At 41.5% G+C, this 27,752-nt stretch overlaps 1 protein-coding gene across 4 annotated transcripts in view; it reads left to right on the top strand.

Annotated features, from left to right (window-relative positions):
* Positions 1-19,337: 19,337 nt before the first annotated feature.
* DCAF4 (DDB1 and CUL4 associated factor 4) overlaps positions 19,338-27,752 on the top strand; it is a 33,354-nt gene continuing 24,939 nt past the window's right edge. For all 4 annotated transcript variants that reach the window (XM_077750834.1, XM_077750835.1, XM_077750833.1 and 1 more), the window contains exon 1: positions 19,338-19,459. The gene's annotated coding sequence lies outside the window, so the exon portion shown is untranslated. The remainder of the gene's footprint in view (positions 19,460-27,752) is intronic.

The following is a 27,752-nucleotide window of genomic DNA, read 5'->3' as shown; positions in this document are numbered from 1 at the left end:
GAGAGGGTGCCAAACAGGCTGGCACTTACTTGACATTTCCGAAAGTGAGGCAGACAGGTGAGCACTGGGAGTAAAAATTCAGGCTACCACTGGCCACCACAGTTAACTGGTTACTATTTTAAGTAAAGACTACAAGAAACGAGGTCAGAGAGGGGCAGAGTCCTCCAGCATCCGCTCTGCACTCACACAATTGTCATTAGGCACCAGGGTGCTTTTCAAATGTGGGAGCCCTGCAGGGGGGTTCTTTTTCTGGCTCACAGCTAATGCAGAGGAATGAGGCCTTCTCTTCTCAGACCTTCTTTTCAGGGCTCCTGACCTTCCCACACCAGGGGTGCTCTCCCAGTGGGTGGGTCAAAATAGCTTATCCAGAACTCAGGGAGGGTGAAGGAGAGAGAAAGAATATGGCCTTCGAAAGCTCTCCTCTCAGAACTGTAGAGGTCAAATAGGTGGTGGGACATTTTAACAAGATGAAACGAAACATCAACCCCAAAAGCAAAACCTAACGCATCCTCGTCACATGATGTTTTAAAAGGTTCTTTTTTTAATTATTAGGAAAAGACATCCTTGGCGAAAACTGCTGGATATCCCAATAAAGCCATACTTTCCCTGTGTCCTATCCCAAACTGAGAATGAGCAACACCTGATTTTACTGAAAACCACATTTGCTTTTAAAAATCAAAAGTATGGTTAATATCCTATTAAATTGCTAAGTGTCATTATGAGATGACTATAAGTGACTGTTTATTCAATTCTGCCATCAAATAGAATACAGTGCCCTCAAGTTCACAGTGTTGGGTGAAGTATCACACGCAAAGTAATTCAGACAGCATGTCAGAATCTTAAACCACATCAATGCCTTACATTATAAGCCGTTCCCAAACAAAACAAGGGCTTTCTATGTAAGCAGTCGAGCCTGACCAATGAGAATAGATTAATGACAGCAGTGGTGATAATAATAATAAAATCAACACTTACGTAGCACTTCCCAAGAGCAGGCACCGTTCTAGAGCACTTTCTCCATCTTAGCCCATTTAAACGTACTCTCAGGATCCGCATTTTACAGGCAGGAAAGATTGCCCTTGCTTTCTCGGTTTGTAAAGGAACAGTTGGGTAAAAGTGAACCCATACTAACTAGCAGCCTGACTTAAAACTAGGTCAACACGTCTCCTATTCTCCAAACTCCAGTGCAAATAATTCTCCTCTCAAGTCCAAAATGCAAAAATGAATTTCACCCCCAAACGCTGGGTTTATAATATCACATAATGCTATTTTCATTAGCCATCTGAAAAGTAAGGAGGAAATCTCCTTTTCAAATAGCTAAAACCACACCCCTTCAAGGTAGCAGGCAGCACTGAGCCAGTGCCCCCAGCTGCTGGAGAGGCCTGCCCACCTTTTCCTTAAACTGCTCCTTCCCCTCCCGTGGTCCTCCCGTCCACTCCACATCCTCCTATAAAGAAAAACCAAGCACCAAAATATCACACTTCTACTAAAAGTTTTTAAAAGTTTACAAAAGGCAGCAAATAATTCTGCTGACACAGTGAAACCATCAAAAAGATGTGCTGTAACAAACATATGTGTGACTTTGAGTGTTTTCCCAACTGCCCCATAATTTGTGATGAGGGTAGTACTTCAGAGCAACAGATATCCACTTTGTTCATTCTTTTGCATTGCTTTTCCAAGTTGAGTCCCCTCGAGCCAACTATAAATAAGAATGTGTGTATTACGGAGGTGTATTAGTATTTGGAGTTTGGGGTTTATTTGTTTTTTGCTGTTATTTCATTTTCAAAATGAAAATAAGTTCGTCTTCTTCTTGGATATAAAAATAATACATGTCCATTTTAAAGAATCAGAATGATAAACAAAGAAACAGTCGTGAAAATGAAAGTCCCCTGAAATCTCACCATCCTAACCAGTAACACCGAAGAGTGCATCCTTCGATGCATTTATGTACACACATAGTCACACATATACCTATGCACGGATACTTCCACAATCTTACACGAATGGTATTATATCACGCCTGCTGTTTTTATCGTAGACAACTCTTCTTTTCCTCTCTCCCCCTAACATTAGCTAGAGTGTGTCTATGTAGATTTCCCTTTGTTATCGTACACATAGACATATACATACTCATATATACCCACATATATAGAGAGGCTTTTGTTCTGTTTTTTTACCATAATGGAATCATATTGCACTCATTTTGTGTCTTGTTTTTCTGACTCACCGATATCTCATGGAAATCTCTCTCAGACATCTGGTAAGGCTATAATTCATTTCATTTAATAGCCATGTAATATTCTATGGAGTAATATATTTTAATTTTTCAGCCATTCCCTGATTAATGGCCATTCACCATGTTTCCAGTTCTTGGCAGCTACAAACAGTCCTGCAATAAACATTCTTGCACACATGTCCTTACAAATTAGCACTTTTATTTTTATGGAATAGATTCCTAGGAGTAGAATTCTAGGGTCAAGGGGAATATGTATTTTTAATAGATAATGCCAGATTGCCTTCCAAAAAGGCTGGAACGCTTTACAACTCCAATATGTGAGAGCACACTTCCCCCCACATCCCTGTTGGCAACAGGTATTATTGCTCATTTTAAGTTTTTGACAGTTTGATGGATATAAAGCAATATTTCGTCATGAACTTGCATTTCTCTGAATCTGGACTGCTGCATGCATTGTGCAATATGTGCATAGTTCGTTGGGGCTGAAATCCAGCCCACAAATGGCTTGCAAAACCCAGCATCCTGGCTGTGTTCAGTGCAGAGGAAGGATCGTTTCTAGTTTTTAGGAAGGTGATGCTAATGCCCCTGTCCTGACCTCAAGAAATTAGAAGATCTCTTTGTATGGTAGGATATTTGGACTTGTTCTTCTCCTCATAATCAGTTGCCCATTTTTCTATGGCATTATTTAATATTTTTCTTGTCAACTTACAAGAACTGAAATTTGTAAGATTAATTTTATAGAAATTAATTCTTTGACTACCAATTCCATCATACAAATGGTAGCTATCATTTGCCCCTTAACTTTGCTTATGGTACCATTTAGGATATAAAATTTTGTTCATCTTTTTCTTATTTCTTGTTAAATTTTTTAATGTTTACTTATTCTTGAGGGAGAGAGAGAGAAAGAGAGAGAGCGCACATGGGGGAGGGCAGAGAGAAAGCAGTACACAAGATCCAAAGCAGGTTCAGCACTCACAACAGTGGGCCTGATGTGGGGCTTGAACTCAAAAACTGCAAGATCATGACTTGAGCTGAAGTCAGACACTTAACGGACTAAGCTACCCAGGTGCCCTGATTTTTTTCATCTTCTAATCAAATATATTTATCTTTTCTTTTATAACTTCTGGGCTTCCAGTCTTATTTAAAAAGCCCTCTTCAGGGACACCTGGGTGGCTCAGTTGGTTAAGCCTCCAACTTTGGCTCAGGTCATGATCTCCCAGTTTGTGGGTAGAGCCCCATGTCCGGCTCTGTGCTGACAACTCAGAGCCTGGAGCCTGCTTCAGATTCTGGGTCTCCCTCTCTCTGCCCCTCCCCCACTTATGCTCTGTCTCTCTCTCTTTCTCGCTCTCTCTCTCAAAAATAAACATTAAAAAAAATTTTAAACCTCTTCAATCCTTAGAAAATGTATGTAGTCTTCTAAATTATCTTGTAAAATATTTATTTTATTATTTACATTTATCTTTTTTCCATCTGGAATTGATTTATGCATACGAAGTAAGACAGGGATCCAAATTTATTTTCTTCCAGCAGGATAACCAGCTGAAACCACATCATTTTATTTAGTTAATTTTTTTTTTTTAAGTAAGCTGTACACCAACATGGGGCTTGAATCCAGGACAGGAGATCAAGAGTCACATGTTCCACAGACTAAGCCAGCCAGGTGCCCCAAACCCACATCATTTTAAAAAGTATTTCATCAGAGACACCTGGGTGGCTCGGTCGGTTAAACATCAGACTCTTGATTTAGGCTCAAGTCATGATCTCACAGTTCATGGGCTCCAGCCCCACATCGGGCTCCACACTGACAGCACACAGCTTGCTTGGAATTCTCTCCCTCTCTCTCTGCCCCTCACCTCTCTTTCTCTCTCTCTTTCTCAAAATAAATAAACTTTAAATAAATAAATGAATGAATGAATGAAAAGTATTTCAACCTCTGGGGTACCTGAGTGGCTCAGTCTTGTCAAGCATCCAACTCTTGATCTCAGCTCAGGCCTCAACCTCAGAGGTCATGAGTTCAAGCCTAGCATTGGGCTCCATGCTGGATGTGAAGCCTGCTTAAAAAAACAAGTATTTCATCCTCTATCTACTGAATTCAAATACCTCCTTTATTATGTATTAATCTCTCATGTGTTCCAGTTCTGGAATCTCAGTTTTCTCCCACTGCTCTAATGATTCCTAGACCAATACCAATGCCAATGTTCTGATATCTGATATTCTTTTTTTCCCAGTTTTAGTCTTTGTACAAAGTTTAAGGTTATTTTATCGAATTCAAAAAAAACTTATGAGCATCTTAAGTGGAACTACATTAAACGTATATATTATTTTGTGGAGACCTGAAATTTTAAATATTATCTCCATATCCAAGAACATGATAGACCTTTGCATTTACTCATATCTTCATTTGTGTTTTTATCATAATATTTTGTAGTTTTCTCTATATAAGTCCTGTGTCTTGTTCAATTTATATATAATGATTTCATTATTTTATGGTAAATACAATACTTTTTTCCATTTCCACTTTTTTTTTAAGATTTTATTTGTAAGTAATCTCTACACACAACATGGGGCTCTAACTCATAATCCTGAGATCAAGAGTCACTTGCTCTACCCACTGAGCCAGCCAGGCACCCTGATCATTATACTTATTTAAATTCTACCCCATTACCAAATTATCTTATTAATTCTTGTACCTTTCTTTTTTTAACTAGAAGCTGTCAATTTTTCTAGGTATGTAAACATATCATCAGGAAAAAATAGTTTTTCTGTTATTATCCAATTTGCCAGTCAAATTATAATGGTGATTTTACTGGAAATTATTTTCACATTTCACCATGAAGGACATTATTTGCTTTTGGTTTTTGGTACATAGCTTTTTTTTTTTTAATATTTTTTTATTTATTTCTAGGAGAGAGAGAGACAGCGTGAGCAGGGGAGGGTCAGAGAGAGAGGGAGACACAGACTCAGAAACAGGCTCCAGGCTCCGAGCTGGCAGTCAGCACAGAGCCCGACACGGGGCTCGAACCCACGAACTGCGAGATCATGACCCAAGCGAAAGTCGGATGCTTAACCGACTAAGCCACCCAGGTGCCCCATGGTTTTTGGTACATAGCTTTTGACATATTTGTTTCATTCTGTTACTATTTTCTTTGTGATTTTATTAGGAATGAAATGAATTTTATCAAATGCATTTTTAGCATCTATTATGTGATCACATAGTTTTTCCTATTATCTAAATTATGAATTTTATTGAAAAGTCCTGTTAGTGAATCACCTCAAGAAAGCCTTCCTGGTCCTGGTACATCAGGAGGGGGTGAGTACTTTCATTGTTTTGTTGTTTTGTTTGTTTATGTATGTGTGCATGTGTTTGATAAACTAGGTTCTTTTTGCTAGATTCTATTTGCTGATATCTTACTTAAAGTTTCTGCAAATATACATTCATTAGTGAGACTGGTCTATAATTCTCTTTTGTACTACCTTTATCAGGTTTGGGTTGTAAAATGATGCTGGTGTTGTAAAACAACTTGGAGGGTTTTGACTTTTTTCTGCAGCTTGGAATATATTAAATGACTTCAGAATCATCCATTCTCTAAAGGTAAGATAAAATTCAGCTTTGAATCTACCTGGTCCTCTTTTTACTTTTAATGGTAGGTTTTGAATCATCTTTCTGATTTCTTTTATGGTAAGTCATCTATTCTACTTTTTCATTCCTTCTTGGGTCAAATTTGATAGTTTGTATTTTGATAAGACATGACCCATTTTCTCTGGGACTTCCAATCTGCTGCCATAGAGTTGTATATTGCAGTCTATCAAAATTTCTTTAATCTTTTTCTGTTTTGTACTATGATCATGTCTCCCCTCTCATTTCTAACTAGTCTATTTTTGTTCTTTCTTTTTTTTCCTTTCAAGCCCCCCAAACCAAATGTATACAAGAAATGGATGCATCATTATAAGCCATATTCAATACTGTATTTTCCTAAAGATAAATAAGTGTGTATGATATGAAACTTTAAAGGTTAAAAAAAAATACACTGGAAAGTAATTCTCTCTACTCTTGTCCTCTGGCCACTCAGCAGCACCCTCCTAAGATATAACCACTATAGGGTGGCTCTTTTTCTCACTTCTTGAGATGAATGCTTATCCCATTATTTTTCTCAATTATTTACTCTCTCCTAACCTGTAGTAGGATAATACTTGCCCACTGACTTTAGATTTGACCATGTGGCTTTCTTGGGCCAATGGACTACTGAGCAGATGTACAGACAGTTCCCGACTTCCAACAGTTAGACTTACAATTCTTTCACTTTACAGTAGGGCAAAAGTCATATGCATTCTAGAAACTGTACTTTAAATTTTGAATTTTTATCTTTTCCCAGGTTAGCAATATGTGTGGGATTCTCTCTCATGTGCTGGGTGATGGCAGCCAGTCTTGGCTTCCAGGAAACCATGATCATGAGGGTAAACAATTGGTATGTTGACTACCATTCTACACCCATACAACCATTCTGTTTGTCACTTTCAGTACAACATTCAGTAAATTACATGAGATATTTAACACTTTATTATAAAGTTGGCTTTGTGTTGGATGGTTTTGCCCAACTGAATGCTAATTTAAGTGTTCTGAGCACATTTAAAGTAGGCTAGGCTGAACTCGATGTTCAGTAGGTTAGGTGTATTAAATGTGTTTCCAACTTAACAATGTTTTCAATTTACAATAGGTTTGTTGGGATATAACCCCACAGTAAGTCCAGGGAGATCTGTATGCTACATTGCAGCAGAGTTTGATTGCGTGCCTTGGCTGGGCCTTTTGCACTCCAGTGACTTCGGCCACAAGAAAGGCAAGTCACACATGGAGGTTGCTCCTTTCTTCCTGTTACCAGAATAAAAAGTTACTGAAAAGAGACCTGAAGCTAGCCTAAGGCTTGGAGCAGAGCCACAACAGGGACAACATTAACATGAATGAGAAATAAATGTGTTGTAGGGCTAGGAGAGTCTGAGGTTGGTTATTTATAGGATAACTGAACTAAAAGTAACTAATGCAATTACATATGCAAGGAGATTTATTTTTTTAGTTATCTCTTGGTTATTGATTTCTGGTGTGATTGCCTTGTGGTCACAAAACACACACTCTATTATTCCAATCATTTGAAGTTTGTCAACAATTGCTTTATAGCCAAATATATACTCAAGTTTTATAAACAGTATTTGGTCTTGAAAAGAATATGTATTCTGCAGTCATTGGATGTAGTGGTTTATTTCCTAATATGCCCATTAAGTTACATTTGCTCATTATGTTGTTCAAATCTTCCATGTGCTTACCGACGTTTGTCTACTTATCCTATCAGTTATTGAGAGCCATATGTTAAAATAGCCAATCATTGGGGTGCCTGGGTGGCTCAGTCAGTTGAGCGACAACTCTTGATATCAGCTCAGGTCATGGTCTTAAAGTTTATAGGATGGAGCCCCGTATTGGGCTCTATGGTCACAGCACAGAGACTGCTTGGGATTCTCTCTCCCTCTCTGCCCCTTCCATGCTCACACTTTCTCTCTCTCTCTCTTTCAAAATAAATAAACATTTTTAAAAAATGAAGTAGCCAGTTATTAAGGTTTTGCCCATTTCTCTTTGTAGTTCTTTTCATTTTTATTTTATACATTCTGAGCCTTAATTATCAGGTGATTCAAAGGTAGATTCATCACATTATTCTGGTAAATTGAATCAATCACTCTGGTAATCACTACAAAGTGACTATTTTATTTCTAGTTATGGTTTTTGTCTTAAAATCAATTTTGTTCAATACAAACACAGCCACACAACTATCTCCTCTAGCTCACATGGCATTTTTACTCTCCTTTGACTTTCAAACCTTCTCTATCCTTGTTTTAGATGTGTCTCTTATAAGTAGCAGATAGTTAGGTTTTGCTTTGTTTCTTAACCAGTCCACTAATCACCATCTTTTAACTGAAGCACTTAGTCCACATATAGTTAATGTAAATTCTAATATATTTGGGTTAACATCTATTATATTACTATTATGTACTTTCTTCTTTTTTATCTAACTCCAGTATAATTAACATACAGGGTTAGATTAATTTCAGGTGTATAATATAATGATTCAACAATTCTATACATTAGGCAGTGCTCATCATGATAAGAGCACGCTTTTATTTTTTTATTTATTTTTGAGAGAGAGAGAGAGAAAAAGAGAGAGTGCAAGCAGGGAAGGGGCAGAGAGAGATGAAGACACAGAATCTGAAGCAGGTCCCAGGCTCTGAGCTGTCAGCACAGAGCCTGATGCAGGGCTTGAACTCAAGAACCACAAGATCATGACCTGAGCCGAAGTCAGACACTTAACTAACTGAACCACTCAGGTGCCCCACGGTAAGAGTACTCTTAATCCCCATCATCGATTTCACCCATCCTCTACCCACGTCCCCTCTGGTAACCATTAGTTTGTTCTCTATAGTTAAGACTCTGTTTTTTTGATTTGTCTTTTTTTTTTCCTTTGTTCATTTGTTTTGTTTCTCAAATTCTGCATATGAGTGAAATTATATGTTCCATATGTTTTATGTTCTTTTTTCTCTCCTTTTTTGCCTTCTTCTGGACTGACTTGAGCATTTTTTATCATTTAATTTTCTTACACTCTTTAAGGTTATATATTACTTTCCTATTCTTTTACTTTTAGCATCCTGCACTTTAAAATTACAATATGCATCTTTGACTTCTCAAAATCTAGTATAATCAGTATATCTATATTTTTCCCAGAAAATTCATTATTTCTCCCAACTTATGTTATTATTGACTTTTTTAATTTTTTATTTTTTTATTTTATTTTTTTAATGTTTTTTATTTATTTCTGAGAGAGATTGACAGTGTGAACAGGGGAGGGGCAGAGAGAGAGGGAGACACAGAATCTGAAGCAGGCTCCAGGCTCTGAGCTGTCAGCACAGAGCCCGATGCGGGGCTCGAACCCATGGACCGTGAGATCATGACCTGAGCTGAAGTCGGACACTTAACCGACTGAGCCACCCAGACGCCCCTAAAATTTTTTATTTTTAAATAATCTCCACATCCAATGTAGGGCTTGAACTCACAACCCCAAGATCAAAAGTAGCATGCTTTACTGACTGAGCCACCAGGTGCCCCAACCTATATTTTATTTTAAAACTCAAGGCACCTAGGTTGTTCAGTTAAGCGTCCAACTTTGGCTTAGGTCATGATCTCATAATTCCTGGGTTTGAGCCCCACATCAGGCTCTCTACTGTCAGTGTAGGGCCCACTTGGGATCTTCTGTCTCCCTCTCTCTCTGCCCCTTCCCTGCTCATGTGCGTGCATGCACATTCTCTCTCAAAAATAAATTAAAAAAAAAAAAAACACATTAAAACCCTATAGTTCATGTTCTTCTAGATTACCCATTTATTTGTCCCTTTCTTTATTCCTTCCTTTATTTCAAATCTTTCACATGAGATTATTTTCATTTTGCCTAAAAAAATAAAATGTGCTTTAGAATTTCTTTTAGTGAGTCCATGGATAATAAACTCGCTCAGTTTTTGTGTAAAAAAGAGAGAGACAGAAGAGATTTGTTTTAATTTTATCCCCATTTTTTTATCTAGATATTTTGTAAGTTAGAAATAATTGTAAACATGGGTGCCTACGGGCTCAGTTGCTTAATCAGCCAACTCCTGGTTTTGGCTCAGATCATGATCTCACAGTTCATGGGTTCAAGTCCCACAACGGGCCCTTCACCGTTGGTGGAGAACCTGATTCTCTCTCTCTCCCTCTCTCCCTGCTCCTTCTCAGCTTGTCCTCTCTCTCTCTCTCTCTCTCTCAAAATAAGTAAATAAACTTAAAAAAAGAATTGTAAACATAAATAAGTTTGCAAAACAAGAATGAAAAAATTCTTGTTTTCTTTATTAATTTTTTTAATGTTTTATTTATTTCTGAGAGAGAGTGAGAGAGAGAGTGTGAGCAGGGGAGGGTCAGAGAGGGAGGGAGATATAGAATCTGAAAGTTTCCAGGCTCTGAGCTGGCTGTCAGCACAGAGTCCGATACAGGGCTCGAACCTACAAACCATGAGATCATGACCTGAGCCGAAGTCGGACACTTAACCGACTGAGCCACCCAGGTGCCCCATAAATTCTTGTTTTCTTGAACCATTTGGAAATAAGTGGCCAAAATGATGCTCTATTCACACTTAAACACTTTAATGCATAATCCTTACCAATAAGGACATTCTCCTACACAATCAAATACAAACACGAAAATCAGGAAATTAACATTCTCTATTACCGCCATCTAATCTAGAGAACCCATCAAGTTTTGTCAATTGTTCCAATAATATCCTCTGGAAAACTAGAAGATCCAAATCAGATGACATGTTGCATTAAACTGTCATGTCTCTTTAGTCTTCTTCAATCTGGATTAACTCCTCAGACTTTCCTTGTCTTTCATGACCCTGAAATTTTTGAAGATTACAGGACAGTTATTTTGTAAAATATAGAAATGTCCCTCAATATGGGTTTGCCTGATATTCCTCATGGTTAGATTCAGATTCTGTGTTTTTGGCAAGAATACTACAAAAGTGATGCTATTTTCTTCTTGTTGCCTATCAGATGGCACCCAATCAAGATCTGTGTCATTACTGGTGATATTAACTTCGGTTACTTGATAAAGGTGGTATCTGCCAGATTTCTCTACTGTATAATTACTGTTTCCCCCATTGTCATTAAGAAGTATTTTTAGGAACTATCTTGATATTATATATTTGTAGTTACCTTATCAAACATTTGCTCCTTAGTTCCATCATTGGTATTTCTTTGCTGAATTAATTATGATAATGATGTTTGCCAACTTATGATTTTCTGACTCCATCATCTCTACTCATTAGCATTGTACTGTATGAAAAACTTTTCTTCTCTCTTCATTTGTTTATTCACTTAGTTAGTTATATCAGTATGGACCCAATGAGTCCTACTTACTCAGTGAAGTAGAATCCATTAATATCATCATTTATTTGGGCACCCAAGATAGTCCCAGATTTGGCCTATAGAAGCCCCTTCAAATTGGATATTCTAGACGCATCTTAGATGTTCTCTGCCCTAACCCTGGAGTCAGTCATTTTTAAGAATTTAAATTTAAAAAAAAAAATAAAAATTGGTCCCTTTTACTAGAAAATAGTATTTAAGAGCCAAGATCTGAACTTTAGGTATGCTTATTGTTATTAAGTTGTTGCTAATCCTGGGTGCTCTCAGTAGTCAAAGGTAGGGAATACATACACATGTACACACACATACACTTAACATCTGTATTTGTTTTTCTTTCTATTGAAAATCATGATTTACTTTAGTATCTCAGTTCCAACCTAGTTTTCTTTCTGTATTTCTAGCTCCCTTCCTTGACAGTGAAAACACTGTCTCTATTATTCTCGATCTACTTATTTATTTATATGTATTTATTGAATGAAGTTATGGACTGAATTGTCTCCTCCTTATTCAACCTGACAGGGGTCCCTATAAGAAGAAGAAATTTGAGGGCACCTAGGTGGCTCAGTTGCATCCAATTATTGATTTCGGCTCAGGTCATGATCTCAGGGTCATAGGATTGAGCCCCATGTCAGGCTCCTCGCTAGGCATGGAGCTTGCTTAACATTCTCTCCCTCTCCCTCTGCTTCTCCCTCTCTCTCTCTCTCTCACTCTTCCTCTCTCTCTCTATCAAAAAAAAAAAAAAAAGGGAAATTTGGACACACAGAGAAACACCAAGAATGTGCACAGAGGAAAGACCATATGAGGACACAGTGAGAGAGTGGCCATCTGCAAGCTAAGGAGAGAGGCCTCAGAAGAAACTAACCCTCCCAACACTGTAATCTTGGACTTCTAGAGCCTAGAACTGTGAGAAATAAATTTCTGTTGTTGAAAGCTACCCCATCTGTAGCATTCTGTTATGGCAGCCATAGCGAACTATTACAAATCAATTGCCCTTCCTCCCTCTCTCTTCCACCCAATAATGTAACCAGTCTCCTATCATTGCCTCTCACATCCTCCCAGCCCATCCCTCAGCCGAGAAGCTCTTCTCCCTACCCCACTCAGGCTCCAACACCCTGTACTGGGCTGACCCTGCTGCCACTAGCATCACTAACATCGCACCCCTGCCTCACCCTACCTAGGCTCATTCCCCATGATGGACCATCACAGCCCCTGCTGCACCCTCTCCCCTGCGCTAGTGCCCTCCTTGCCCCACTCAGGCTTTGACACCTGGTGCCAGGCCACTGACGTCCTCATTACGTGGATGTTTACCTTGCTTAGCCTTACCCACTGACTTGTGGACTAAATCTCACCTTTATTCTTACAAGATATTTTTACCTTTTCCAGGTCAGCTTTCTCTGGGCATCAATGTCAACTAGAAGAATAGATGAGGCTGGATGAAGCTGCAAGGCTGGGTCCAATTTATTATACATATTGCCTAGACCTGAGTCAGCAGGACAAACCTGCAGAAATCAAAAAGGCCTCAAGCACACAGACCTGGCTTGATATTTATACAATATAAAAGCCTCTCTTCCTTCTGTTCCCTCTCCTGATGTTCCTACCTGGTACCTCCCTCAGGGTGGTCTGACAGTTCTGGTTCCCTCCGCTGTGGTATTATTACAATCAGGGGACCTGGATGTTTCCTCTCCCTTAGGTGCTAGTGATGCCAACTGACATTGCAGAGATCTGAATCTTTCTTCATTTTCCTTACACTCTGCTTTTTTTTTTTTTTTTTTTTTTGCAGAGGCCTCTCTTCCTTTGATTGTTATATCTACCCATTTCTAAAACATTATTAGACCTTTTATACTTTATTTTATAGCTCATCAGAATGGGCATGACGCTGCAGAGATTTGTGTCAAGAACAATCAGATTGCAGAGAGTAGCAGAGCTGAGAGATGACATAGCTCTCAAGAGGCCAAGAGAAAGCCACCTGGGTTCCTGACATTCCAGTTTCTAATTCCAGTGCCTGCTCCTCCTAGAAACCATGATATACCCTCCAGCATCCTTCCACTAAATTCTACTTGAGCTTGTGCTAGCCTGATGGCGATTCTGGGGCTTTGCACAAAGAAGCATGTCTAGGACTTTTCATTCACCTGCAAACCTCAGTCCATCCAGCCAAAAACATCCCCCTGTAAAACCAGTGCCTATGAATGCTTTGTGCAGGATGGCCCAGCCTGCCTTAAGTGAATTCTGAGAAGCGCCTATTTCTCTAGCACTCTCTCGCTCATATAAGTCCAGTATTCTCTGCCAACCAACTAGCTCTGCACAATCCCCGTGTTTGTAGAGGCTGGTTTAGTGAAGGAACCAATGGATTTTTGTCACAACATATATTTTGTGTAGATTGCACTGCAGTGGGCCCTATTCATTGTGAAGATCTCTCCGATGGCTCGGCCAGTCCACAGCACCTACAATGCATATTTATTGAGCACCGGAGAGTACAATCTCTGACAAGGAAACCAACTCAGAGCTTGTTCCTTAATAGGGCATCGCTCAGATTGCTACCCCTTTAGGCAGTGCGCTTTCATTTGCGCTACCATATTACCTTAACTTACTCAAAATTTCGGAAACCTGAAAAATGACTCTAAATCATAGACTCCAGTTCCCTTATCTCACTCATTTTTATTCCTCTTGGAATTTATGCCCTGACTTCACAAGTCTAAGAGTGATTGCTCTGGCTGCCTGTGCCGCACGACCTGCTGGGGGCCCGAAGCCCCAGCTGTGCTTTCTCTGCCGCTCACACTTCCCCTGGCAATAAACAGAACTCTATTAGGGCTTCCCTAATGGCTCCTGAAGCAATGGGCAACACTGCAAGCTCATTAATAGTGCCACTATCACCGTGGGGCTAGAAGGAACAAATGTTTATTTGGTTCCAGAAAATGAGCCAACCCCACCATTAGACAATGCCCAGGGAGGCGAGGTGAGAAGAAGCCATTTATAGAAAGAGAAGCTTATTTTGCAAGATAAAGTGGATGAAGCTGTTGCAGCAGACGCCCATCATGGCTGACATTGAGCCTTGTAGGCAGGGGGGATGGGGGAAGGGTAGGAAATCACACCCATGCCTCAGACTGGGAAGACAGATCCCTGGACAAACTCCCTCGGCAATTCTCCTTTGCCTTCACGGCTCTTTCTCAGGGAGATCCAGCTAAACTGCTGGGATTCCCACTGTGCAGAGGAAGGGTTTTTTGGTTTGGGGGTGGAGACAGGGTTTGCATTCAGTTTCACTGAGTTCTCAAGTGCTCATTGCGGCTCACGCACTGTTCTGAGTGCTTTGTATGATCCAAGTGCGTTTAATCCTCACAGTGAAGTAGATAACCTTGATATCCTCATTTTTCAGTTGGGGAAATTGAGGCTCAGAGATGTCAATCAACATGCCCAGGGTCCCACAGCTAAATTGCAATGGAACAGGAATTTGGACGTAGGCCCACTGATTCCATAGCACACAGTCTTTACTTCTAGGCTGTATTTCAAGTGATGGCCAATAGTAAAAGGCAGCATACATAAAGCATCTTCCTCCCAAGACACAAAACACCTTCAAATATGTTGCCACACTTATCCATAGTGTACTATTTTTCTAATCTGGAAAGGTGGGGTCTAGGTAGTCAAATACGGGACAGAACAAGGAAGAACTTAATTTTGTGAAAACGTGGCTTTCGGTGTGGATTCATCTGAGAAACGTGGGCTGAAGACGTCCTTTATTTAGCCTTCCTAGGTTCTCTGATTTTCTACATATGCGATCCCAGAAAACAAAGAAAAGCTTAATCCAGTCCTTTATGTCCTCTCCTGAGGACGGGATCAACATGCCCATCTGATTTTTTTAAAAGCCTCTCCAGGCACATGAATGCACAGATTTCTTGACAAGCCGGTTCTGCTTCAAGCCTTCCTGTAGGCTTCTAAGGCTAAGCTTAAGCCAGTTCTTCCTTACTCCCTTCCTCATGTTCCCTAAAAGCAATCCCTCCATCAGTGTTAAACACAAATTCAAATGCAGAAGAAGCCAGGGATGCAGTAAGATTTGGAACAATTACATACCTTGATGTTTTTTTCCTGCTCTTATTCTGCAGATTCTTTTTTCCCTTCTCCCGATCTACACTTTCTGATGTCTATAAAGCTGTCGTCACTGATGCAGCCAGTCATGGGAAACAGGGTGCATCCTTTTAATATTCTTCCAGCTTGCCGAGGAAATGAGTGATGCTGATAGACAGTATGGCACAGGATATTCTTCCTGCAGGTCGCTTCTCATTTTCTAATCCAGGCCACCCTGACAAGACCCCAGGCTTGCAAATGCTTAGCAGAACGGGAGAAGAGTTTTAGAAACTATTTGAAGAATCCTCTAAATGGAAGCACAATTCTCGGCACCAAGTAGACAGGGTAATAAAAGAAGGTGAAAAAAGTAAGTGAGCAGTGGCCTATGTTTCCAAAAGAGGGCTCCATTGACTACTAATGACTGAGACCCCTCCCTAGGGGGCGGAGAGTAGAGAAATGCANTTATTTTTTAATACACTTTATTGTCAAGCTAGCTAACATACAGTGTATACAGTGTGTTCTTGGCTTCAGGAGTAGATTCCCTTGATTTATCACTTACATACAACACCCAGTGCGCATCCCAACAAGTGTCCTCCTCAATGCCACCCCACAGCGCCACGAATGGTGAGATCATGACCTGACCGGTAATCAAGAGTCGAACATTTAACTTACTGAGCCACTCAGGCACCCCTACCCTGGGGGTAATTTTATATCAGTGTATAAAAGAGGCTCCTCATTCTTCTTTTTATTTTTAGTGCATAGTATTCCACTATGAATGTGCCATCATTTATTTAACTAGTCTCCTATTAAAAGACCTTAAGATGGCTCCCAAACTTTCACCATTATACACGGTTCCATGTACCTAAATCATTTTGCACATAAGCAAATACATTTTTTGGATCAATTCTCAGCAGTGCAATTGCTGAGTCAAAGGTATATGCGTTTTTATTTTGATAATATTGACATGTTGCCAAATTGTCTCCCTTAGAGGTGGTAGGAGAGCCTCACTGAGCATTAACAAATTTCTGAATTTTGCCAATCTGGTTATGAAAAAGGATACGTCAGAGGAGTTTTAAACTACATTTTTCTTATATTGAGTGACACTGAGGATCCTTTCATGTTTTCTTCCTTTTCTGTATAGTTGGTATAGCCACTGTTCATTTTTCTTTTTTTTTAATTTATTTATTTGGGGGGGGAGAGAGCAAGAGCAATCAGGGGAGGGACAGAGAAAGAGAGAGAATATTAAACAGGCTCCACTGCAGAGCCACCTGGGGGCTCAATTTCACAAACCATGAGATCATGACCTGAGCCGAAATCAAGAGTTGGACACTTAACGAACTGAGCCACCCAGGTGCCCCACTGTTCGTTTTTCTATTGAGTTTATTTGTAGTACTTTATATATTAAGAAAATCACTTTTCTGTGATAGAAGTTATAGGTATTTTATACCAAACTGGAGTGTCTTAACTTTCAATCGTTTTGGTCTTGAGAACACTAACTCTGGAACCAGACTGCTTGAGTTTAAATCCTGGCTCTGCCACTCAGTGTGTGACCTTGAGCAAGTTACTTAACCTCTGACTCAACTGATCAGTGAAGTAGTGACATTAACCATACTTATCCCACAGGATTGTTGTAATTAAAAGAATGAATACGGAAAGGGCTTAGAAAATATGTGGCACACGACAAGGACTATATAAGTATGTTTTTTCTTTCAATGTAGTCAAATTAATGTTATTCTTTTTTTTAATTTTTTTTTAAATATTTTTATTTATTTCTAGGATAGAGAGAGACAGTGTGAGCAGGGGAGGGTCAGAGAGAGAGGGAGTCACAGACTGAAACAGGCTCCAGGCTCTGAGCTGGCAGTCAGCACAGAGCCCGACGCGGGGCTCGAACCCACGAACCGCGAGATCATGACCTAAGCGAAAGTCGGACGCTTAACCGACTAAGCCACCCAGGCGCCCCTTTTTTAATTTTTTTTTTTAACACTTATTTCTTTTTCAGAGACAGAGCATGAGTGGGGGAGGGGCAGAGAGCGAGGGAGACACAGAATCTGAAGCAGGCTCCAGTCTCCGAGCTGTCAGCACACAGGCCCGCATGGGGCTGAAACCATGAGATCATGAGCCAAAGTCGGATGCTTAACCCACCGAGCCACCCAGATGCCCCAAATGTTACTCATTTTAGATGCCATTTCAGAGAAAACTTGTACTTGCCTCAAAATGGGGAAGAAAAAAAAAGGAACTACTTTTACTTTTGATGGTAACTGCACTATCCAGATAGATACTCAGCCTTCCTCAGAACAGACGGTGCTCAATCCATGGGCACATAGACCAAGCAGTCACCACATCTACTCAACAATAACCCTCTTTGGTAGGGATCATCATCACTTTATCTGTGAGCTACCTTAGGTTCACGGACAGCCAAATGACTTTGCCCAAGACCACACTCCCTTTGTGCCTTGATCTGAATATGTTCTTTGGCCTTTTTTCTGTGGTGTGCCTGGAGCAGATCCCTAAAGCATGACCAGCCCTCTGGCGGGCTAGCGGCCACTCACTCAGCACGCCCCAAAGCCAACTGCTTCCTGACTTCCTCCAGCAACCCTAGCTCTTCAGCTTGGAATCCCATTAGACTCCTCCCACAGAATTCATCAAGCCTCCGCAGATTCTCCCTCCTGGGAAATGTTATCTCCCATCTACCCTCCTTTCCATCCCAGCTGCCAGCACTCTGACTCAGCCCTGACTACCTCTCACTGGGACTGTGGCTGCAATAAAGCTTCTCAGGAGCCTCTCAGCCAACGTCCACCATCTTTTCTCTCCAGTCTCTTCTGCAGTGCTGCCCTGATCTCCCCTAAGCCCAGCATCAGTCCTGCACTGCCCCATTCTCAACCCTTTAGAGGTCCCCTCTGCCTGGTCTGTTCCCTGACATTTGACCCAACCTACCCTGCTGGTTTTGCTTCCCAGACTCCCCGACCATCCAGCCAAAACGAATGGTTCACTATTCTTTGAACAGGCTTCCCAGTCAGGTTGTTTGTTCAGCTTAGAATTTCTCTCTCTGCCTTGTCTTCTGCGCCACTCAAGCTTCACAAAGCTGTCTTTTATTGTGACTGCACTCATTCTCATTCCCCTGCTCCACACCCTGCATTTGTTTGTAAACTCCTTGAGAGCAGAAATTCTACCTTCTTTATTATGGACTGAAATGCTTTCACATAGAGATACAACTGATAAACCACACAACCCATTTCCTAATTGGTCCAGCCACTCACAGGGGCCTGGGTTAAAAAGGCACATGGTGTGCCAGGCTTGCTAGGGGAAACGACCAAGCCTGGCCTATTTAATTTCTTTTTTCTTTTCTCAAGCCTGGCCTATTTGAACCCAGATCTTCTCATAGAACTGTCACTTCTGGCAAACTGCTCATCACCGGCTTCTAGAAGTTCTGATAGCTGTCAGCTGATATCTGGAACAGGAACCGCACACACAGAACATTCTAGAAATATTATTGGTATGAACAAATTCTGCGCTGGAGAGAACAGCAGAACGATTTCATTGTTTCATGAACGCACAAAAAGGTAAAAGGCTCGTCTTAGGTCACACAACAAAGCAAGAAAACAGAACTAGACCTAGAAGCGAGCCTCCCAATGCTAGTTCAGGGCACGCTCCTCCACACCTTGGAGCTATACAGACCTAGCACAGAAGCCTCAACCACCTAAGGTCACTGTCCAAGACCCCATCTGTTCCTTTTTCTCCCTCATCTCAGAGACTCCTTTCCCCTTCCTACAGCAAAATCCTTCCTCCTCCCCAGGTCTCAGCTTTGAAGCGACGAGAGGACTTCTCTGGGCTGGACCCATTGGCTTTGGGCAGACATGGTAGGCGTGGCTGGGTTAGGTACCCACCTAGTCCAAGGATGCCCCCTCGGAACTTCCGGGTTCAGAACNCGGCCTCTTCGCCAGGCCTGGGCGGAGCCGAACTTCCAATCTCCGCCCCCTCCAAGATCCACCCTATTGGCGTAGACAGTCAGAAGACACGCCCAATAAGAAGAAAAGGGGCGGCCGCCTAGTCCTATCCGCTGCGACAACACAAAAAACGGACGCAACTCACTGGCGGACGCTACACCTGGGTCTTTCCGGGTCCTTCCACGCGTAGCCCGTACTCGTGCTGGTCCTGGGCCTGAGAGAGCCAGAAAGGACGCTCTAAGAAGTAAGTGTCTGTCGACGAGCGGGACTTTTGGCGTTGGTCTGGGGGCCGCTGCTGCTCTCCTCACAGAGCGCGGGGTAGGATGGGCCGCGGGGGAAGGCCGGAGAAAGGGGCGGGGAGCCGCCGAGCACGTGGAACGCTGGCCTGACTGAGGCGTGGGTGGGGGGCTGGGCCGGCGAGCCTCCGTGTGCAGTCTTCGTGGGCGGGCACAGCAGGGCTCGTCTTGTCTGGTACGTTCTTCGGCCCTGAACACCCGGGTGGGGGTGGGAGGCCCGAGTGTCGCCGCCCTGTGTTGGACCCGAAGGAGCGCTTTTTAAAGCCCTGTTGCTGAAGGTGTCGCCCCGCACCTGTCACCAGGCTGGACCGCGGACCCTTGGTGGCGGGTTCCCTGAAAGTTGAGGCTGTGTTCAGAGCCAAGGCACGCTGAGCGCTGACGGAGTGCCAGGCAGTGTGCCAGCTGCTCCCCGAGCAGTTTTCCCCCCGCCAACGCTGTGAGGTGGGCAGCACTACCTTTGTCAGACGCGGGAAGAGGCCTGTGAGGTTTCGCTCGCCCAGGCTGACTACTGAACTAGTGAGTGGTGGAGGCCCGGCTTGAACCCAAGCTTTCCCAGCTAACCTTCCCTCCCCCCCCCACCGCCCCAGTTGTGTGTTAGCGGGAGAGCCACCTTTTCCTCTTCTCAGGGTCGTCGCCCCCCGCCCCCGTTGACCTCGGAAACTGTGATACCCTCTTCCCCCAGGTGGGCCTGGCGTAGTCTACACACCTTGTCTCGCGAATCAAACAGCAAGCAGGAAAGAAAACCGGGACGACTTCCTGGAGGAAACAAAATTCCAAAAATCCCGCTGTCTCATTTTAAATAACAATGTAAATTAGAGTTGAAGTGGTGTTCTGGGGGTGACCAAACCCTGGGGCCTGACCAGCAGGGGTGGAATTCCTTTTCCAACACTCATTGCGTCCTGCTGGGTCAGATACTTAGCCAAAGCCTCAGTTTCCTTATTTGTAAAATAGTTAAAAAAAAAAACAACTCAAGGTGGGCTTGGCAAGCACTTAGCAGAAGCCATTTTGTATTCGGCTTTACAAGCTATTCAGCATTAGCATTTTCCACATTACAATCCAGTAGTGTCTGTAATCTTAATTATTACCCTGTTAGATTTTTTAGGATGTTTCTCACTTTTAAATATGCTGATGCATACTAAATCTAATTCACATACCATAAAATCTGCCATTTTAAAGGGTATGGGTGGGTGGGTTTTGTAGTATATTTAGAAGGTCGTGCCACTATCCTCAGAACATATTTATCGCATACCCGTGCAGCCTAGGCTCTACGAAGAGGCCTTGTTGGGCTCCAGGCCGGACGTTGAGGCCCAGCAGCCAGGGCCTCCCAACCTGAGCTCTCCAGTGGGAGAGATGGAGCCTGCATCCCGTGCTGAATTTTAGCCCCAGGCTGGAGCGAGGAGAACCCTGTGGGCTCCCGGCGTCAGGAAGAGTAGAGGCCCAGGGCAGAGCCCCGTGGTCTCCCATGGTCTGGGGTTGCCCAGGAGGCGTCTTGGGGAAGGAGCAGTGCCAGTTATCGCGAAAACTGGGTATTGCAACCATAGGCCTCTTGGCCACTCCTTTGGAGAGAACTGTGCGACTGTGAGGGAAAGCCGACCAGGGGGAGATCCTGCCACTAGGCCTCTACAGAGACCCTAGATTTGAAGCAGGGCCCAAAAAACTCAGGAACTTGCCAAACTTCTGGATTATCCTCAAGTGGAGATTCATACTTGGAGCCTAAGGAGGTGAACCTTTGAAAGCTTATGAGACCAAGATAATGAAATGAGATGATGTCACAGCAGCAGTGACAGCAAGGAAATGGAGAAGCTAAGCGAAATTAGAAAGGACAAGTCCGGAGGCACCTGGGTGGCTCAGTAGGTTAAGCGTCTGACTTCGGCCCAAGTCATCTCATGGTTCGTGGGTTGGAGCCCCGAGTCAGGCCCTGTGCTGACGGCTAGCTCAGAGGCTGGAGCCTGCTTCAGATTCTGTGTCTCCCATTCTCTCTGCCACTCCCCCACTCATGCTCTGTCTCTCTGTCTCAGAAATAAACTATAAAAAAAGGACAAGTCCGCAAACCCATCTGAGGGGCATGTTGTTTCACAGGCAAAACCCAATTACATACAGCTAGAGTGGATGTTATCCAAACAGCTTTCATGTGGAGAAAGCTATTGGCAGTTCTGAAAAGCAAAAAGTAAAGGATACCAAGACTGTATTTCAGTTTTATCACATCGAATTCTGTTTCACAGCAAAGCATTACAGGTATACACTGCTGCCTACCAAAATACCCCAAAGGTTAATGAGGAAATTTATAGGTTTTTCAGAAGTTCTAGGTATCCACCAGATTATCCACCTCATTCAGATAATGTGAGGATGTAACCCAGTGATATATCTCAGCTAGTATCTCAGGAAACCAAGAGGGAAGATTTGGTTCACTGTGAGACCAACTGCTTCATACCTGGGAATCCCAAGGGAGCTGGGCAAATCAAAAGCACACCTGGCTAGGTTTGCCAATACTGTTGCAGAACAAACTCGGGTAAACTCATAGCAAGAGAAGCCAGTAATAAGAGACAGGGTTTGGAAAAGAGAAAGGGAGAAATTATTTCCAGTGGTGCAGAGAAGGTGGCAGGCTCCAGCCTTAACTGACTTCCCAGTCTGCAATGTGGACATCTGTAGTTTTATAGAGAGAAGTTAGAAGGGTATGTGCAAAAGGACAGATAGGATGTGATCATAGATGGGGGTCAGTATGTGTAGAGCCGGTGATCATGGGAGGGGATGTTTGGGATGTGGCCTTCTATACATTCTGTTGCTGTTAGGACTTTTCTGGCCTGGCGGTTGCAGTGTTCTAGTCAATTCAAAACATCTTCATCAGTGCCTCAAGAAAGTATGATAAGAAATCAAAACAGTAGGTTTCAGAGCATGAGTTGGGTGGTCCTGTCTCTTTCTGGTTTTAACTGTTGGGGGTCTGTAGCACTCTTAAGCAAGAGTGCTCGCTGACAGCAGATTAAGAGTTTCTTTTCAGAGATTGCTGTCAGCTAAGTGTATTTGGAAGAGGACAGGTATCCACTTGTTGACTAAGAAAGGATCAACAAGCAGATGATTTGAAAAGTTACAGAAGAAAATTAATTTTCTTATACTTTTTTCCATTTTTATCTTAAAATGACTCTGAATCCAGGATTTCAGTGGTACCCCTTATCTGGGGGAACCCATTCCAACACCCCCCCCTGGATGCCTGAAACCATGGATGGTACCAAAACCTGTGTATACTACATTTTTCCTATACATACATACCTGTGATAAAATTTAATTCATACATTAGGCACAGTAAGACATGAACAGCAACTAATGATAGAGAACAGTTACAACAGTGCACCGTGATAAAAGTTATGTGAATGTGATCTGTCTCAAAACTTCTTATTTTACTGTATTCACCCTTTTTTGTGATGATGTGATGATAAAAATGCCTGTGAGATGAGACATTTAGGCTTTGTGACACAATTGATCTCCTGATGATACAGCCGGAGGAAGATCCTCTGTTTCTGGATTTGAACTGGGGAAAGTGAAACCGTGGGCCTGGGGGTCTTCTGTGCTGAATTGTAAAACTTTATACCAACCTGCCATGTTAAATCTCAGAATGAAATGCTACTGAAAATAAGGGAAAAAATTAAAATAAGTTTGTACTGACCTAAAATGGAGGTTATAAAAAACATTATAGGGGCGCCTGGGTGGCTAAGTCGGTTAAGTGTCTGACTCGGCTCAGGTCATGATCTCATGGTTTGTGAGTTCGAGCCCCGCGTTGGGCTCTGTGCTGACGGCTCAGAGCCTGGAGCCTGTTTCAGATTCTGTGTCTCCCTCTCTCTCTGACCCTCCCCTGCTCACGCTGTCTCTCTCTCTCTCCTAGAAATAAATTAAAAAAAAAAAAAGAAATAAATAAAACATTAAAAATTTTAAAAATAAAAATAAATAATAAAAATTAAAAAATAAATATTACATACCCCTAGTCATTTTAACCTCTTACCTTATGATATGGGGGGGGGGGTTTTGTTTCTTTATCCTCCTCTTTTTTTTTTAATTATGGATTTCAAAGTGTTTCATTTTATTGCACTGTTCTTACAGTAGGGAGTGCTTTAGTAAGTAGATAACAGAAACCAAAAGATCTACCAATTCCATTTAGCTTTTTTTAGGTCAGCTGAAGAAAAGGATTTTATCTAGTTCTAATTAAAAACTTCTATCTCATGAAACGTTAAGTAAAAAGACCAATTTTCTTTTTTTTAAACGTTTACTAAAACATGAAGTCTCATCATTCAGTCTGTATACTTACCTTTCAGTAAGTGTATAATCAAACAGAATAAAGGAAATATGACACTAGTGTATCAGTGTTTACAAATGCACAGGCATAAACTTTAGTTTAAATAAAAGTCACATTCAACCTGATTCTGGTTTTAAAACAAACTGCTGTCCTACTAGAGTATTATATATGAGGGGCACCTGGGTGGCTTAGTCGGTTAAGCGTCCAACTTTCACTTAGGTCATGATCTCGCAGTTCGTGGGTTCGAGCCCCGCATCGGGCTTTGTGCTGACTGCCAGCTCAGAGCCTGGAGCCTGTTTCAGTCTGTGACTCCCTCTCTCTCTGACCCTCCCGTGCTCGTGCTGTCTCTCTCTCTCTCTCCTAGAAATAAATAAAACATTAAAAAAATTAAAATAAAAATAAAGTATTATATATGATACCATAGCTTTTAGCACAAAAGCTAGTAATTTGGTGGAATGTTGCCTACGAAAACATAAACAGGTACACGTGGAACATCATAAATCATTTAAAAATTTTTTTTTTTTAACGTTTGTTTATTTTGAGGAGAGTGCTCTGCCAGTGCAGAGCCCAGCTCAGGGCTCAATCCCATGACTGTGAGGTCATGACCTGAGCTGAAATCGAGAGTCAGTCACTTAACCAACTGAGCCACCAAGGCACCCATTATCTAAAATTCTATAAAAATTTTACTAAGCTACCACCCAGATAAAGGGTGTTAACAGTGACTCTTACTTCTAAAAATATGAAACAATGTAATCCGAGCCTTTATCAACTAACTTGGGATGACTGAGAAAAGCAGTTACTCATAACAGAAGAATAGACTCCCCAAGAAGCTTCTTTTAAAAAGAACCATATGGGGGCAGAAATCTTTGTACCAGTTAGTCACTCTGCATTCTCTGCCTTCTCTTTCCCTACTCCCGGCCCCTTGGAAACCACCTCTTCTTTCCTGTCTCTCCTCCCTTTCTCTTTCTATCTGGACTTGCCTGTTCTGGAGATTTCCTGTATGTTGATTCATACAAGATGTGGCCTTTTCTGTCTGGCTTCTTTCGCTTAGCATAATGTTTCTGAGGTTCGTCCACACTGTAGTAGGCATCCATACCTCACTCTTCGTGGTTGAACACCATCCTGTGTATGTGGTGTATTGTGTATATCCATTCATCAGTTGAATGAAATTTGGGTTGTTTCCACTTTGGGACAATTATGTATAATGCTGCCGTGAATGTTACCATCTACATTTTTATATAGCCCTGTGTTTTTGTTTCTGCTGGGTTTTGCTAGGTCATGTGGCAACTGTTGAACCTTTTGACGAACTACCAAACTATTTTTCCAAAGTGCCTACAGCATTTTGCCTTCCACCAGCAATGTTTGAGGTTTCTCCACATCCTCACCAACACTTGTTACCTATTTTTTTTTTTTTATTGTAGCCATCCTGGTATGGATGAAGTGCTATCACTGTAGTTTTGATTTGCATCTACTTAGTGACCAGTAATGTTGAACATCTTTTCATGTTCTAAGTGGCCATTTGTATGTCTTTAATTTTTTTGCTCATTACTTTTCCTATTGAGTTGTGTATTCTGGATACTAAATCCTTATCAAATATATGATTTAAAAATAATTTTATTCCATTTTGTGAGTTATCTTTTTACTTTTTTGTCTTTTCACTTAATAGTGCCCTTTGCACAAAAGTTTTTGATGAAGTCCAGTTTTTTTTTCTTATGTTTCAGGTGTTGTATCTGAAAAACCATTATTCCATGATCATGATGATTTATATACCTTTATTTTTTTCAAAGAGTTTTACAGTTTTAAATATTGGGTCCATTAGAGTTAATTTTTATGTATAATGTGAAATATGGATCCAAATTCATTCTTTTACAGGTGAATATCCAGTTGTCCTAGCAGTTGAAAAGATTATTCTTTCCCCCCACTGAGTAGTGTTGGCACCTTTTCCTTTTTTTTTTTTTTTTAAATGTTTTATTTATTTCTAGGAGAGAGAGAGAGAGACAGTGTGAGCAGGGGAGGGTCAGAGAGAGAGGGAGTCACAGACTGAAACAGGCTCCAGGCTCTGAGCTGGCAGTCAGCACAGAGCCCGACTCGGGGCTCGAACCCACGAACTGCGAGATCATGACCTAAGCGAAAGTCGGACGCTTAACCGACTAAGCCACCCAGGCGCCCCGGCACCTTTTTCAAAAATCAGTTGGGGGATGCCTGGCTGTCTCAGTCGATAAAGCATGAGACTCATTAATCTCAGGGTCTTCCAATTCATTACATGGATGTTTTTCCATTTATTTAGGTCTTCTTTAATTTCTTTCAGAATGTTTTATAGTTTCAATGTACAAGTTACACTCTTAACTTTATTATGTATATTTCTAAGTATTCTTTTTGATGTTACTGTAAATGGAATTGTTTTCTTTAATTTCATTTTCAGATTGTTCATTGCTAGCATAGGATTACAACTCATTTTTTAAAATATCTTATATCCTACAAACTTACTTAACTCATTTTTCACCTCTAATAGTTTTTTTGTAGAGTCTTTAGGATTTTTTTCTACATAAAATCATGTCATCTACAAGAAGAAATAGCTTTACTTCTTTTCCTGTTTGGATGCCTTTTATTTCTTTTTCTTGCTGAATTGCCCCTGGCTAGAACTTTTAGTAGAATGTTGAATAGAAATGGTGAGAATGGACATCCTTATCTTGTTCCTTATCCTGGGGAAAACTTGTACTCTTTTCATGATGAAGTATGATGTTAGCTTTGGGTGTTTGTTTTAAGTAGGCTTCACACTCAGTGTGGGGCTTGAACTCATGACCCTGAGATCAAGAGTCCCGGCCCTACTGACTGAGCCAGCCAGACACACCAGCTTTGGGTATTTTGTGGATGCCCTTGATCAAGTTGAGAAAGTTATAACTTTTCTGTTCCTAGTTTTTAATCATGAGAGGCATTCTGCATCTGTTGAAATAATCATGTGGAGTTTTCCCCTCCGTTTATTCTATTAATATGCTATATTACATTGATTGATTTTCCTATGTTGAATCAAACTTATATTCCTGGGATAAATCCTGCTTACTCATCACATATAATCCTTTTTATATGCTTCTGGATTTGATTTGCTAGCATTTTGTTGATGATGTGTGTGTCTGTGTCATATAATAATTTTGATAAGTATTGCCCAATCACTTTCCAAAATTAAGTCATGTTTGTTTGAGATTAACATTGTCCTTACAAAATAATGGTCTCTTAGAAATTATTTTTCTTGGGGCACCTGGGGGTCTCAGCTGGTTAAGCGTCCAACTTTGTCTCAGGCCATGATCTCATGGTTCATGAGTTCGAGCCACGTATCGGGCTGTATGCTGACAACTCAGAGCCTAGAAACTGTTTTTGGATTCTATGTCTCCCTCTCCCTCCCTCTCTCTGCCCCTCCCCCTGTTTGGGCTCTGTCTCTCTCCTTCAAAAATAAATAAAACATTTTTTTAAAAATTAAAAAGGGTGTGCGTAGGTGGCTCAGTCGGTTAAGCATCTGACTTCGGCTCAGGTCATGATCTCATGGTCTGTGGGTTTGAGACCTACATCAGGCTCTCTTTTGTCAGTGCAGAGCCTGGAGCCTGCTTCAGATTCTGTGTCTCCCTCTCTGTTCCTCCCCTACTTGCTCACTCGCTCTCAAAAATAAACAATAAAATATTAATGTTCTTTAATATTAAAAGAAATTTTCCTTATTTCAAGTACTTACAAGATATCTCTGAAAGCAAAGCCAAGCCCAGCCTTCCACAACACATCTTACTTAATACCTGTCTGGCAGAGGAGCTGCAAAGAAGCTGGGATTCAGCATTTTTATCTAGCAAATTGTTAGCACTTCTGTCAAGAACAGTTTCTAAGGGTCTTCCAATACTCAGGGCGCCTGGGTGGCTCAGTCATATAGGCATCTGGCTCTTGATTTCAGCTCAGGTCATGATCTCACGGTGGGTTTG

The sequence above is a fragment of the Crocuta crocuta genome, unplaced genomic scaffold, assembly GCF_008692635.1.
Source record: "Crocuta crocuta isolate KB4526 unplaced genomic scaffold, BGI_CrCroc_1.0 scaffold186, whole genome shotgun sequence".
Taxonomy (NCBI): domain Eukaryota; kingdom Metazoa; phylum Chordata; class Mammalia; order Carnivora; family Hyaenidae; genus Crocuta; species Crocuta crocuta.
Note: the sequence above shows the minus strand (reverse complement) of the source record. Positions and strands in the feature narration are given on the sequence as shown.